Here is a 16,522-nt window from a genome sequence, read left to right as displayed (position 1 = left end):
CTGTGACAATTTGGTTAACTTGGGCCCTGCAGCGGGCAGACATCCCATCTCCTTAGGTAACCTGAGTTGGATACATTCCCGAGGGAGGGGGGAAATCTGTTTCTTCTGCCTACGTGACTATCATCACATACATGGGTGAGGGGCTTACACTCCCTATTGTTCTAAGCAATGCCAACCTGACTGGGAGGGGGCTAAAGACCCTGCTAGTGCCCAGCAACCAGTGATGCATTTCAAATTGGTTGGCTGGCAGCCAACAGGTGCTGGTCTCCATTGGACCAGGTAAATGAGGTCATAAGAGCTATATAAGTTAAGGACTGCACAGGAAGGAGTGGGGGCAGTAGTTATGATGGAAACTCAGAGAGATAAGAGCTGGACCATCTGAAATGTGCTCTCTCTCTTGAAACCCATGATCAATGAACTGTCTGCCTCCAGAGAGAATCTCCACCTGCCACTGGATGATACTTGTGAGTAAGCTACCCAAGAGCTAACTAAATATATAGCTTGTAGTAACTCAGATGCGTGATCAAAGGCTACCCAGCCATGCCAGTTTGCTCTATGGAATTTCTATGATATTGCTCTACCCTGTATCCTATTCCAAATCTACTCCTTGTAACCAATAAAGTTCTCCTTTGTACCTAGCATGGGAGACTTATTGAGAATGGGTCTAGATTATGCCTTGGGGTCCCCTGGGTTCAGCTAAGGGAGACCACTATTTGTGCTTCAAACTGAGGGAAGCACCCCAAGTTCTTGCAGTGGGTTGAGTACCCTCAAGGACTACTAGACCTGTTTTTCCTAGGGGGTACAGTACCAGGATCAAGCAAGACCCTGGGTGGTGGCGGCAGCACTACTCCCAGGCTAGCGGGTGTGCTCCAGGAAGGGGGTCAGCTAGACAAGAGGCGCCCCTAGGGAAGCACTCGGACCCTGGAAAGTGCTTGGGTGCAGTGAGGTGGGTGGATCAGTGCAGGAGCACCCCCTACTGGCCAGCCACACCTTACAACTAGGACATACTTTTCCAGAGTACAAAGCACTGTATAACCCTTTATATGTTCAAAGCACAGCTCCCATTCATTAAAGTTACAGCAGCTCTGAAAATCAGACCACAGTGTCTCAGATTAGCCATCCAGAAGATGACCATTTATAAAAAGTTTGGGTTAAGCAACTACACTAACATCATATGGGGAATTTTGTGGTAGATGGATAGACCCCCAGTTCCCAAGAGTGATAATCAATTGCCTGAATCATGAGACTATTTCTTCTTTCCTGTAATTCCAAGACTTGTTCTCAAAACACCATCCAACTTTGAAATAAATGTGATGAGTCATCTAGAGCAAGGATGACCATATGAGACAAAGTGAATCCAGAATACCGTCTTCCCATCCACTCCCTGGCCCACTGGCCACTAAAGTCAGCAGCATGGATGCAGAGAGGTAGGGACAGGGCACTGTGGTACAGCTCTGATATTAGTATTTAGGCAGCTAAAGAAGTTAATGGCCCATGAATGACCCATTGTTCTTTACTTCACAGCTAACTAAGGCTGTTGTCAAACAGCACTATTTCATTTTAACTTCTGTTTCACCATTTTGAAGGGACAGTGTCTCATTTCAACATTTCATTTAGTTTCAAAGCACTGTTCCATTTCATTTCATTGAAACCATTTCACTGCTTCAACGCATTTCAACGTTTTGCCCATAGGCTTTAATGGGGAATCATAAAACTGCATATACCTTTGTCATTTGTTGCCTGATTTGAATGAAAGCAGCAGGCATGGTAGCCCCTTATCAGACCATGAAGCTTGCCAAGTTTGAAAGAGATACGTTCAGTGGTTTCTGGGAAAACTACACCTCAAGCTGCTGGCAAACAAAACGCATGACTGTGACTTTGTGTGTGTGTTAAGGCACATCCTCACTGGCACTGGGGCCTCTACACAACATGGTAGCGTGCCCCAATGAGTTCTCCTCCACCCCTACAGCCTCATCAGTCCACCACTTTAAATAACAACAGGTAAGTAAACAGCACAGTAGTACCAGCATCTCAGGCAGCCAAACTGTCACAGAGTCTTTCTTGCCTTTCCTGCAGGAGGTCCTTCTCCAGCAGCTGCCAGAAAAGTCTCCATGCCAGCTCCAGCCCTGCAGCTTAGATGTGTGCAGGGCTCTGCCTTCTTCCTGTCAGCTGCCCGGAGACAGGTGCTATGGGTGTTGGTCTAAGGACATGTCACTGGCAGACAAGGTTCTTTGGGTGAGTCTGGTATCTTTTAGTAAACCAACCGAATAGTTGGAGAAATATATCTTAGCAAGCTTTTGGGTTGATAAACCCTTTGTCAGGCTAAGGAAGCACCTGCAGTTGGTGTGTGTGCTGTTCCTGGGTAGAAGGAAAAGTAAAGAAGCCAGAGGCTGGAATGCAATGCAGGCAAGAAAGGAAGTCAGTCAAAATGAAAATGGAGGCATCAGTGGGTAAGGGATAGGTTGGGGGAGGGGGAGGGAAAGGGGATGTAGCAATGAGGTAAAAGTGGAGGGGTACTTGGGGAGTCAGATGCCTGGCAGGTTGTAGCGTGTCAGAATTCCAGGGTCTATATTGAGTCCATGACTTTCTGTACCTAGGAGGCTGACGAAGTGCAGTTCATAGGCTTGTCTGTGAAAAGTGGTTTATAAATTCAAACAATCACTGAACCTCACTAACCTCACCACCAGATGCCAACTTCCTACAGCCCAAAACACACCAAATGGATCTAGGCCGTGGCATGGTAAGGCATGCCAAACCTGCCAACAGTATCTCCAATATGGAGATTTCTTCACGATACAATACATACTCCATCAGGGCACCAAGTGCCCAGATGGAAAATACATAGGAGACACCAAGCAACAACTACCCACCAAAATGAGCGCACACCGAAAACCTATCAAAAACAAGAACACCTGTCTCCAATTTCTCAGTCCTGATCCTCAATGGGAATTTATGAACCTCTTTCCACAGACGAGCCTATGAACTGCACTTCATCAACCTCCTAGGAACAGAAACTCATGGACTCAATATAGTCATTAGAATTATGACACACTACAACCTGCCAGCATGTGGAGTTCCACCGAGTCTCAACATCCTGCATGATTTTGTGCTACAGGTTGTTCAACTCTGCTTGTTTGTTCCACAGCATCTTGATCCCCTTGATGCTTGGTACAAATAGCCTGCCGCTTTCCTGTATTTGGAAATGAGCTTGCTGGTGTTGCTGGCGCTGTCACCAGAAGCCCTGTTCCCCTCAAAGGCATCCCTGACAATGAGGTGGAATTTGTGTGCCACACAGTGAATGCCCTGTGAGGGAGAGGTATGCATGATCTCCATCCTGGGTGCTCCAAATGTCTGAGGTGAAGGGTAAGATGTCTGTCTTGCACAGCTCCTCCCTCAAGTATTTCTTGCATGCCTGCAGGGAGGGCACCACACCCCCCTTTCTGTCTGCCTTTCCCTCACTGTTCCAGGGTGGCCTGCCTTTGGTTAGGGAGGACGAGGTCTTTGGAGCAAGAGGGGAACTTCTTTTGTTTTGTTCCCTTGCCTCTGCTGGTTTTGGCCTGGCAGTGCAGGCAAATAGCATACGTGGGATCATCTGCCAGCTCAAAATCATCCCAGACCACACATCCCACTCACTTCTGGGGTGCATGTAAAGATACTGCCTTTTCCCCCTCCTCAGCAGGCAGAGGCACAGCAACAGGAGAAGTGGACTCAGCTCAGCCACTTGCCTCTGCACCCTCTACCTCAACCTCTTCTAAAGTGCCTTCTGAGGAAGAAGACGTGGCTCTATGGGAAACTTGAGGGGTGTGGAGCACAAACTCAGCTGATTCCCATTCCTTCCCCAGAATTGCCCTTGAAATGGCACTCAGATTCAGATCCAGCTCTAGCTCTGGAAGGCTCAGCATGGGAAGTGAAATGGGGGTGGCGGAGACTGTCATGCTGGTGGTGCTGCTTGTTGTCATGGTGGTGGTGGGTGGTTATGGCTAGTTCTCTTGGAAGGGACACAGACTCAGGCACAGGCAGTGGCACTGATCCCCTCTGTTTGCTGCCTGTAGAACTGGAAACCTCATGCCTGCTTGTTATAAGAAAGAGGCTGTCTTTCAGTGGGGTGGGGTGAGGTGGGGGAAACTTACAGCTCTCCCTCTACCTCCTCTTCCACCCCTCCCTGAAGGCTTGCCAGTCGCCTTTCCAGCAAGCTTCATGGTGTGTTTCATAGTGTCTTTGCCATGGTGTGCTGGAAAATCTGTGTGTTCTCCTCTAATGTAATCCGATTTATGTAATATATGTAATGTGACAGGAGTATTGCTACCAGAGCCTTTCTAGGGGTGACTCCGCACTCCTGTTATGGGCCAACCGCTTGCTTACTTTCCTGCCACGCCTTGATCTTAATGGATTGACTGAGGTAATTAGTGGGAGGCTGCCCACTTTATGCCCCCTGGTGCCAGGGGGTGCTATCTGCGGCTCCTATTCTACCCCTACACCGCAGCCCAAGCCTCGCAGATAGTACTGACATTGTTTTTTCTTTGACCTGGGCCCTGTTGTGACTTGGCCCTCTTCTATACCTCCTTGGGGCTTCTCGCTGCCCCCTTGCTCTGGAGCTTCTCCCTGCCCCCTTTGCTCCGGGGCTTCTCGCTCCTCGCGGCTCTCTTTCCAGGCTCCTCTCTGTCCCCTTGCTCTAGGGCTTCTCACTGCCCCCTTTGCTCTGGGGCTTCTCACTCCTCTCAGCCCTCTCTCTGGGCTCCTTACTGCCCCCCTTGCTCTGGGGCTTGGGAGGGAAAGGGATAGAATGCCCAGAAGCAGGAATTTTTACTTCCTTTATGGACTTAAACAAAGTCCCTGAATGCTGTTCCTGCTTCATGGTCCCAAAGAAGGGTGCAATTGTACCATCACATCCCCTTTAGATCCACTCCTCAATACACATGTACCTCTACACAGGGAAATGTTGTCAACAGTGCCTGTTTGGTCTGTGTATTTCACTAGACCAGTAAGTAATCTTACTTTCTTCTTTCAATGACTGCCTCTGTATGTATCCCATTGTGTGAGACTGACAAGCAATATGCTAAATAACCGGGTGATGCTCAGAACCTTGATAAAAGTTCCCCTGTCCCTTCATCAAGGGGAAAGCCATACCAAATGACATATGTGAGAGAGATGCCTGTACTTAATGAGAGTGTCAGGAAAAGTTAGGAAAGCAGTATCACGAAAATGAAGCCCAGGTGTTTACAAAAGAACAGGGAAATTCTTAGATTTAGCAGCAATTAACTGTCCAATATATCTATTAATACAGTGCAGAGGAGAAATGTGATGCTGACCAGCACTGGTCTCTTTTCAATTTAAAAATCAATGTCTTTTGTAGACATCCCTGTTTGCTGCCAGAAAAGAGATATTAAACTTGTTATTATCAAAACCATTGCATATCTATATGAGTGTGGTAAAGCATTGGAACAGGCTACCTAGAGAAATTGTGGAATATCCATCCTTGGAAGCTTTCAAGAGCAGGTTGGACAGACGCTTGGCTAAGATGCTTAAGGCTAGACACCTCTTACTTATTACTTAACCAGTTAGCCTCTAAGGTGACGCCATGGCCTACCTTCTGCCTGACTTCAGAATAACATGGCAGTCTTCTCTGTGCACATGAAAGGCACCACATTCAGCCTAATGAAATAGACTCTAGTTGACCTACACAAGAACCTTGCTCAGGTATCTTCTTCTTGACCTGATACAGTCAGATAAATATCATACCTAAGGGCATTTATATATGTGCTCTGGGAGTGGGAGGAGGAGGGGGAGGGAGAAGGGGTTGGAGCACTTTAATTAGTGTGGCTTCAAGAGCCGTTCTAGTTAAAGCACTCACAGTATCTCATGTATCAGTGTCCCTGCATCTTCAAAATGGCAGTAGGGGTGTTTTATCTAAAGCTCATCAAATGAGCTTTAAAGTGCCCCTACTGCCATTTTGAAGTGTGGGGATGAGATAGAGGAGGCCTCTGGAGCAAGGTAATGGCCATGCTCAAGCAGACTTGCTCAAACACATTGGAATTGGAAGCACATCAGAGAAGCCTCCCTGCTAGTATATAGGCACCCCAAGTGACTTCAAGTGTCCAAACCATTTTGTTCTATATACCACACAGCCTATTTTGAAAAGCTGTGCCTCACTCTCTCTGATAAACTGAAGAACCATCTCATCAGGGTTCTATACATCAAGCAGGAACAAATCAGCACCAGATTCACAAAACTAATAAAAAGCTTAAGGAACCACCTGAATGAAACTGTTACCAAGAGATCTCCATATCTAGCCATGAATCCTACCCCAGACACCTCCAATCCTTAAAGATAAAGGAAGCAAAACTTTACAACCCCACAACCCACACCAATATCATCAATGAATCCAGCCACATTCTCCGCCCTCTAAAGTATTAACTCATCATCTTCCCTTCTGCCCCAGTACACAACTCCATTCAATGCAGTTACTGTATTTAGCTGAATTCAAGATGACTTCAAATGTAAGATGATTCCCTAGTAATTAGATTCTACACATGGAAAATTCTAAATGTGTTATAGAATATAGTATAGTATAGTATAGTATAGAATGCAATTAGTGAAACTAATTAGTCTTAAATTCATCCCCCCACTCCTGTGGTGGGGAAAGCAGCAGCAGGGAAAGAGAGGCCCTTTACTCTCCACCCCTTGCCCCCTCAGGTCTGTGCCTGCTCCCCCTGCTGCTTTCCCCTTTATGCCTGGCCTACTCCCTGCCCCTTGCTTCTTGTGGCTGTCCTTTTCTACCCCTCCCCCCTGATGCCTGCCCTATGCCTTCTCCATTCCTTGCCCCATTGCCTATGCCTACCTTCTCATTCCCTCCCTCCCCTACCCGCTGCTCTCTTCTGCAGCCTTCCCCCTTCACCCCAGAACTTATATTCTGTTGTTGAAGCTCTGCTTTGGCTCCAGGGCAGTCATTAGCAGAGGCAGCCCCAACCTGGCCTGGGCAGGGAGAAGCCATGGCAGCTCCCAGCTAGGCTGGGTCAGGGCTGGAGGGACTGGAGCCAGAAAAGGAGGTGAGGTAGGGAGGGGGTAGCTGGGAGGGAGGCAGGCTGCACAGTGCTTCCTGCCCTCCCCCTGAGCCACACAGGCAGGTCTCCCCCATTGCCCCTGCAACCCCATGGTTTCCCCTACAGTCCCCCAGCTGTGTGCTCCATCCTTTGACAAAAGAGCCATTCAGACCCAGGGATGAGCCGCTACCTGACTCAGCTGGCACTTGAATCCAAGACAAGGCATTTTTTCCACCATGCTGATTTGGGGGGAAAATCTCATTTAGACTTGAGTAAATATGGTAGATAGAAAAATAGAGACTTACAACTAAGGGAATATTTCCATGACAAGGAGCCACACAATGATCAATGCACTATAGACCTGAACGTTACACAGCACAGAAGGAAGGATACCTCGTGGACCTTGAGGGTCAAAGCTCTGCTTTAGACCTTCAAACTATTTCTGCCTCCAAAGCCCTCCTAGGGTGCCAAAAACAGTGTTTATATAACAACCTGAGCCATACTCAGATTTGAAACAACTTTGATATTTTTATATAGCAGGCTGATAGTGGGGGGTTGCCATTATTATCACGGACAAAACAGCACACATACAGGAAGTAGAGAGACAATTTTCCAAAATTTTACAAATTTATGACCAAAAACCCCTTCCTCTTCCCTTCCCCTTCTCCTTTACCCAATAATATCAGACCCTATCTCTGGAAACAGAGGAAAATACTTATGCTTTCTTCCTTAACCCCTCATCATCATGGGTAACTCTGTGATAAAAACAAGTTTGGGGCCCAGCCGTCATCTGAGGCCCAATAGGCATGTGACCCCTGTGAGGAAAGCTTGATGATCTTGGATGCCATCTGCAAGGCATGGGACACGGTACAGAGGAGGTTGGAGCAGTCTATAAATACTAGGGCTGTGTGAGCTTCAGATCCGGAGAAACTTCAGACACTTTGGGATCCAAAGCAGCATGTCTGGGTTGAAGCACTGGCCTTGTTAGGCTTCCCAAAGTGCTTCGGAGTCGCCTCGGAGATCTGGCCATAGGGTATAAGGGGGAAACAATAAAAATCTATAACTTTGTTGTTTTTTGTCCAATTTGGGTTAAATTCTCAGGGATGGTAGACTCTGCAGAGAGCATAAAGTCTGCCAGGTTTCAAGATGATTGGTACAGGGGCTTTGGAGGAACGGCACCCCAAATTCTTGAAAGCAAAACTCCTGTCACGTCTATGTGTTACAACACAGGGGGGTCAAAACTTCAGGGCTGGTAGCGCTTATTGAGGCCACAAAGCCTGACAAGTTTCAAGAAAATAAGTGCAGGGGTTTGGGGGAACTGCCCCTCAAGCTGTGGACAAGCAAAACTGGTGCTGTGGGACTGACTCTGTCTGGCTTGGGGCGGGGAGGGGAGACATTGCTGCAAGCCTGGCTGCTAAGCTGCTGTGTTACCAGTTACCAGTCAATCAATCATGATTCACTCAGGGACCACACAGGACCTAGCTACTACATAACAACTTAATGAGCATCAATTAACACCTACAAAACCAAGATAAGGAGAGAAAAGAATCAATACAGACAATCAACTGCCCCAAGACAGAGACCATCTTGGCACGAGTTTTGCCTGTCAGCAGCTAGGGGTGCAGGGCCCCAGGACCCCCCTGCACTGATCTCCTCCACAGCTGTCAGGCATCACAGCAGGGGCCACCATCCCTGCAGCTGTCATCCCGCTGTGCCTTAACACACAGTGTCACCCATGTCACGAGTTTTACTTGTCCACAGCTTGGGGGACAGCTCCCTCCAAACCCTTACACCCATCACCTTGAAACCAGCAGGTTTTGTGGCCTCAGTAAGAGCTACCACACCTGCAGTTTTGAACCTCCCCCCACTTTGGTGTAACACACAGCTGCGACGGGAGTTTGGCTTTCAAGAATTTGGGGTACAGTTCCCCCCAAACCCCTGCACCAATCTTCTTGAAACTTGGTGATTTCATGCTCTCAGCAGAGGCTACCATCCCTGCAAGTTTCACCCAAATCGGACAAAAAGCAACAAAATTATAGAGATTTCATTGATTTCCATTATACCCTAGGACCAGATCTCTGAGGCAGCTCTGAAGCTTCAGAGCCACTTCAGCTGGATCGAGGTAGAAACCGGGTCCAGAGCTCCGGATCAGATCACAGCCATCCGAAGTGGCCGGATCCAATCACTGCCAACTCGCACAGGCCTAATAAACACCTTTGGCAGCCTCCCACATTTTACATGTTATTTTACACATTAACTTGTGGCAAGTGGCAGGGCAGACTGCCCTAGACAGGTGGACAAGTCAACCTTGTAGCCAGCCTCATGTCCCCCCCCATCACAAAGACATTTCAGGTTTTTGCAGAGGAACTACAGGAAGGCTATTGCATCATGTCTTCCTCAGTTCCACAACCCAGCTCTTATTGCAAAAGCATAGACAAAGTCTTCAACATTAACAGACAAAATCCTTGTTTCTCAAACAGAAGGAATAAAAAAGCATAACGTAAAAGTAGTATAAGAGTAATGTTTTTCACCTACTTTTTGTATGGCTATCTACTCATAAAGTATGGTTTGCATCCTCTGAGGAATCATGAAACTATAGCTCATTTTAGGAAAGAAGCTGGAGTATTTCTATCTAATTCCTTCGGGAACACTGTCCACAATTTTGCAGACAGCACTGTCAAACATTAATTTAAAAAACAGTTTGTATGTTTTAAACAGTGACAATAACTGCCCATATTTAGTAAATAAAAAGACCAAAACCAAAAAGCTGTTGTGGCTAGTGGGTACATTGATTGCAATGCTTAAAAGCGGGTATTTATTTGAAGGAGACCATAGCAGCAGGAAAATTCTGGGAATAAGGTTTCAAAAGAGGAGTTTAAATGGTTCTTTCTGCTGCAAATTTCCTAATTGTAATCAGTTTTGTAACATCACTGGCCTGCTTTGCTCTAAATATGATTGTCTGCATGCAGTACATTGTTAAAACTCAGTTACCATGGTAGCTAACTGCCTTTTCCTTCTTCTAGACACTTCATTGATATCTGGGTCAAGAGCACTGATTTTTTGCAGAGCAGACATGATGCCTTAACCAGGTTTGTTAAAATGATATGGCTTGTCCTGACTCCTGGCTCTGAGGGTGAAATTCAGCAATGTAGAGAAGTGATGTTAAAGTCATACATAGGTCTACGTATTCTGCTCTTCTGAAAAGGAATGAATGTTTAATGTGATACATCCTAAAGTGCACTGCCTCATGCACTGCTCCTGTCATTCTGGGCATATATACATCAGACGTTTTACTATCTTCAACACAATTGTGAAGAGGAAAGCAAACTGACACAATACTGACCCATTACAAAAAATTATATTCAGCACATATTTAATTGCCTCAGTTCCCATTTGAAGTTTGGGAAAATACGTAAAACACTATGACTTTTACCACGGAAAACTTCTAAAAGAAAGTTACTATTAACTGGAATTCTTTCAGATGTGTTGTCCACAAGCAGACTCTCACAGGGGAGTGAGCTCAGCCCTGAGACTTTTGATTAGAGACATTTTTTTTTTTTTGCCTCAGCTGTACAGGATGCTTCAGAATCTCCCATCTAGCTCTCCCATCAAAGAGATACCCCGAGGAAGAAGAGAGCAGAGGTAGGCCTGATTCTTGGACTTGTCTTCAATCACAGAAGGGAGGTTCCACATTGACTAGTTTGTAAGAGCTAAATACAACTGGGAATCTAGTTGGAGAGTCTTTAGAAGACTCTGACTCCTTCGATCTCTTCACTATCACCACAAGACCTTTAAAGGATTTGGTCCCATCCAAACAGTAAGCCAGAGCTCTTTTCACATCCATAGTGTAGAGAGTGATTTTAGACAGGGAATCATGTGGCTGTGGGGGCAGGGAGGGGGGAAGGCAGGGGGTGACTGATAACAAAATGTGTTCCCTGAGGTGGAATTCAGAAACAATTGTGGCAGAAGTCCAAGATAGGTACATTTAATTTGGATAGGAGGCTGTATACGGTGAATCCACCATTATGGGCTGGATCTCACCAACTCATCTGGAAGAGGCAACTGCCCCCAGAAAGGCCACCTTCAGAGCAGGCAGGCCTCAAGTCCAATAGGTAAACTAGCATGGTTGGGATCAAGGGCAGTGATGCGGAGATACCCCACAATGGGTACCACATAACTAGGAGAATCTGCATCATTGCTGAATGGAAGCTTTCTTGCTGTACATGAGACCTTTTCTAATGGTGGTGGAACAGATGAGCTAGCTACAAGAACCATCCAGTATCCAGGTGATCAGGTAAAGTGAGATCAGGTCTGGGTGGTATACCCTGCCATTGTCTTAAGAGAGCTGGTGAGCAAAAAAAGTTCTGAAGCCAGTGCTGTTTTGCCTATGCTGGTATTATTGAAATGATTCAGGCCCAGTCTTGTGGCATCTTCATGATGACTCATGGAATTAAGGGGACTACGCAAAAGATGTATAAAAGACCATGAGTCTGGAAATTTGTTGGGGCCGAGTAGCAGCATTGATTGTTCCCAAAGTTGTGGCAGCTAATGATGCCACCACCGCTCTGTCATCAAATTTCTGGACCTGTGTTGAGCCCTGTGGGCTGGATCACATAGCCCCATGTGCAGGATTGCACCAGTATGTGGTTGCTCTGCAGCATGTGTGGTTGGGCCATAGGTGGATCTGGCAAGCAGGGTAGCACTGGAACATGGTTGAAACTTATGGATCCTAGGCATGGGATCTAGCCTGTGAATTGGTTCCAAGCCATTCATCTGCCTCCTGGTGCCAGACAGTTTGAGCACCACAGATCTCAGTTAATGGCAGAGTTAGTTCAACATGCCAAATGGTGCCAAACACAACAATGGCAACAACTTGGAACAATAGTATATTTATAGTATCAGAATGCACTGGTGGTACCAAGAAGCCTGGATTAGATAGCACTGACCGACCAAAGGATATCATGTACTCATTCTACTCACAGCCATGAATAACCCCTCAGGACAGATCTTTTCAGAGCCAGGACTGGAGGGGTATTTGGCCCTGGAACTCTATAAGCTTCCTTCAGATTAATATGTGATTGAGATGTCTTGGAGCTTGTGTAGTCAGTACTCCTACTCTTTTTGGGATTGTGTTACTGAATTAACACAGGCCATCCCATGATCTGGAAAAGTAAATTGGTGCCAACAGAGGGGACCAGCAAAGATCACAGGTGCTAGAAAGTGGCAATACAGGGGAAATGGGTCTGGTTCTATGACTTGATGCTAGGGTCCAAGAACAACCAACAAAGGGACTTATCCAGCACAAACATGCATGGCTTTATCTCACACACTTTTTCTTGTCTTGAACTTGAAAGACTAACAAATATCACACTCTGCACATGTGATTCCCTGAAACAGTACAAGCAGGCTGTATGGGAGACAAAGGAATCAGCTCCCCATAAAAGGGACAACTATAAAAGCCCAACCATCCAGATGATGACAAAAAGCAAGAGACCTTCCAGGTCACTGAGCTGAGGTTTGAGAACATGCACTTCATCTATTATCTTCAGAAGAGGGAAACCCTAGGGGAAAGGCTAGCGTACATTACTGTACTACTGAGCTGATAAAGTCAATATATGGAAAATTACCTAAAGGACAAGTTTATATAAAGACAAAAGAGCATAATCCAAGATGCCCTTGAGTTTTGAGGCCTGATGTTATTTTTAATAAATAAATACAGCAGTACAACTTTGTGTGTGAATGATTAAAAGGTTTTTCAGTTCAAAATAATCAATATCAGACAAAATGTAATCTCCTCAGGTTCATATGATATGAGGTAATATAGAAATGAAAAGTATAGAATGGATCTTTCAGTAATAATGGTTCTGAGTAGGAATGGGTAGTCCATGCTTGTCACCAATGTATCCAAGAATAATAGAATCATAAAAAATGGGATTAAGGGGAGCAGAAATTTGTTAAGAGCTGTGTCTGGTTTTCTTAGTTCTCCACTGCAAGTATTAGATCAATCTGTTTTAGTCATGTAAAAAACCAATGGTCTTTTAACCTGCAGAAAGAAACTATGCTTCTGTTTTCTTGGACAAAAAGCTACACAAAGTCATTAAAGTACTGTAATACTTATCAAAGTACTAATGACATAGAAACAGAGTCAACAGCAAAGTACATAGTCTGCAGCAGTGAAAAGGAAGTCGCATACAGAGGTCTCTAGTTAAACTTAGGAAGTCTAAAAATGAATAACTATAAACATAAAAAACCATTAGTTGTCCTATAAAAACTGTGGTTCTTTGAGATATTTTTTCTACATAAACTCTGGTATATATGTTCACATGCCCCATTATGTACAAAACAAGGTTGTTTTGGCCAGTAGCATCCATCAAAACTACACCTGGATTTTGGAATATATTATGCCCCGACAGTGCATAAAGAGTGAAGTAAAATCTAGCCATTCTGTTTTGTACCTTTTCCAATACAATTTCCAGATCATATAGAATTGTGAAATCCACACAGATAGCCCATTCTAGGGAACTGGTTAATGTAGGACAGTAATTGCTTTTTCTTCTTTCAGAAATTGTCCACATGGATTCCACTTTTTGTAATTAGCCAGCTGCAAGCTCAAAAACTAGAGAAGGTAGAAGACCTCTTTAAATATTTGAAGGACAGCTCTGCCAAAGTTAGCATCAAATCTTAAGGCCTCAGCTAAAGAATAGGGCTGAGAAAAATATTGTTGGCTACCACATAGCCACCCTATACATTTCTGATATTGGGGTGCTTGCCAGAGAAGCTGAAAAATCAGTTTGAGCCTAGTGGATTGGGTTCTAAGTTGTGTGAGAAAATCAATTTAGCTATTAATTAGCATAAGGGTTGACAACATATAACCCATGGACTAGATCTGACCCACAGAGTCATTGGATCCAGCCTGTAAAACTGCAGGGCTTTGCCTGGACCCATGCTTGCCCTGAGGTTCAGCAGCAAGGAGCTGCACCAGGGCTGGAGAGCTGAAAGCTGTGCCTGCTCTGCTGCCTCTTACCTTTGTCCCACTTCTTCCCTCTCCCTCATCCCCAAGGCTGCAGTACAACTACTTAACAAGTAGTTATCAATGGCTCAATGTCTAGTTGGGAGGAGGTATCAAATGGGGTTTTCCAGGGGTCTGTCCTGGGTCCAGTATTGTCTTCATTGTTGATTTAGATGATGGGATTGAGTGCACACTTAGCAAATGTATATAGGTGCCCCATGTGCTGATTACACAATAGCCATCAGATAATCTATATCAACCAAAAAAGAAATCAGAGTATGAATTTATAGATTCACAGTTTAGTTTATAAGGCCAGAAAAGACCAGAGTGATCATCTATTGTGACTTTTTGCATAACACAAGCTCTGCGATATCCCTGAATTAATTTTTGGTTTGAACTAAAGCAGGTCTTTCAGAACAGATCCAACTATGATTAAAAACATTCAGCTAATAGCCATGTACCCCACTCACTGATAATTTGTTTTAATGGTAAATTACGCCCCCCGCCCCACCACCACTTCCTGTTAATACTTTTTGTCTTGTTTCTTCTCAACATTTGCCTAGCTCCAGTTTCCAGATATTGTATCTAGTTATGCATTTGTTAGATCTAAGAGTCCACTTCCATTTGTTTTCTATGCAGATACCTCTGTTGTAATACAATCACTTCTTAGAACCTTTTATGGATACACTGTATATACTGTGCTTCTGGAAAATTTTACTACAAGTCACATTTTCCAACCTGTTAGTCATTCTGTGGTTTTTTCCTGTAACCATTCCAATTTTCAACCTTCTTATTGAATTGGGAATACCAGAGATTGAATACTGTATTTCAGTTTCACCAGTGCTCAGTTCAAGGGTATTATAAACTTCCTACTTTTCCCCATATCCTCTAATTATGTATCCAAAGATACAACTTTTTGGCCCCAGACTTGCACTGAGAGGTCATATTCAGTTGACTGTCCATCAGCACTGCCTCCACGTTTTTTCAGAGTCAGTACTTCCCATGATAGAGTCTAGCACCCTACAAGTATGGCTTGTGTTCTTCCTTCCCAAGTTTATGACTGTGTTTGGCCATAGCAAAATATATACCACTGCTTATTCCCAGATAAACAAGGATTATATGTGCCTCTGTATCAGCAACCTGTCCTCATTACTTACCATTCCTCCAGTCTTTCTATGTAGTCTGAAAACTTGATGAGTAATGACTTTTGAACCAGATTTTACTTCACTTATTGGAGAGCTATGTAGACTTAGGTATGATCCAATCCACCCTGTACAAGTTCCCCAAAATCCATTAATACATTTACATTTAGACTGAAAACTAAATCACAGAAAAGCAATAAACAGGAAAAAGACACACTCATCTTTTGTATTAATCCTTTTTCAAGGATTCCAGCAGGATGGAACAGAATCACATTTAGGTGCCTAAATCCACTTATGCATCTGATAGGTGGAATAGGATCTGGCTCTTTTTGTTTCATTCCAGTTAATTAGAAAAACCCCCAACAAAATAAAATAGTGTAGGAGCCAGGAATGATTTTTGCAGGATCCCACTAGTCCTACATTTAGTCACAAAGGATTTATAGTTACATTATGTGACCCATTCATTAGCCAGCTTTTAATGTACTCACTTTTGTCCCTTTTATAAATCTATTTTTTTCATTTGAAATGGTAAATGGTGGCAAGTGACAAACCTCACAGAAATCTAATAACTAGTTGAAGGATGTGTATACAGGAGTCACTGAGGAGATTTCACTGTAGTATAGTGAGGAACAAGAGATGACTTTAGATAAGCTAGATTGGGTAATGCTGGCAGTCTAGCCACTATTGCAACAGGGAATTCAACCTGGTTTAGACCAATACCCAAGCTATATCAGCTAACTTCATGAAAGATGACAATTACTTTTGTGACTGTAGTGCATACATAGCTTAAGATGTTACTTCAACATTATTACCATTACCAAGAAAACTTGTAAATTCATCAGAATAAAAAAGTATTGTTAGTTTGGCAAGATCTGCTTTCTATTAGCACATGTTGATTGACATTAATTATATTACCCTCTTCTAAATATTTATTATTTGAGCCTCATATCAGTCATTCCCATTATTTTGTTCTGACTAATGTCAGCATGACCGGTTTATGATAATGCAGATAATCCCATTTATTTATTTTTTTAAAGATGGAGTAAGTAGGCTTTAGTTTTGTCAACTTTAAGAAAGGATCCTCTCAAAGTCTAGACAATTATTAATTTACATTTTTACCTAATAGTTAAAGCACTCACAGCTAAAGAGTGCATGGGTGGTTAGTGTTTTGCCTTTTCGTAAATGTCATTTCTTCAAGGAAGTCAAGAATAAAACCAGTTTGTTGTATGGTACATGATTGGCAGCTCCACTGTACTACCAAAATGCTTTTAGTCAAAGTTTAGTGAAAATAACATTCACTTTTGTAAAAAGTTTTTATCTGTTAGCTTTTT

General features: G+C 44.1%; 1 protein-coding gene across 10 annotated transcripts in view; it reads right to left on the bottom strand.

The window, feature by feature from the left end:
• Positions 1 to 16,522, bottom strand: part of LOC149867521 (sodium channel protein type 1 subunit alpha) — a 176,689-nt gene that overhangs the window by 100,897 nt on the left and 59,270 nt on the right. The window lies entirely within an intron of this gene.

This window comes from Crocodylus siamensis, chromosome 4 (assembly GCF_052110815.1).
Source record: "Crocodylus siamensis isolate JL-2025a chromosome 4, ASM5211081v1, whole genome shotgun sequence".
NCBI lineage: Eukaryota > Metazoa > Chordata > Crocodylia > Crocodylidae > Crocodylus > Crocodylus siamensis.
The sequence above is the reverse complement of the archived record's forward strand: the minus strand, read 5'-3'. Positions and strand labels throughout refer to the sequence as shown.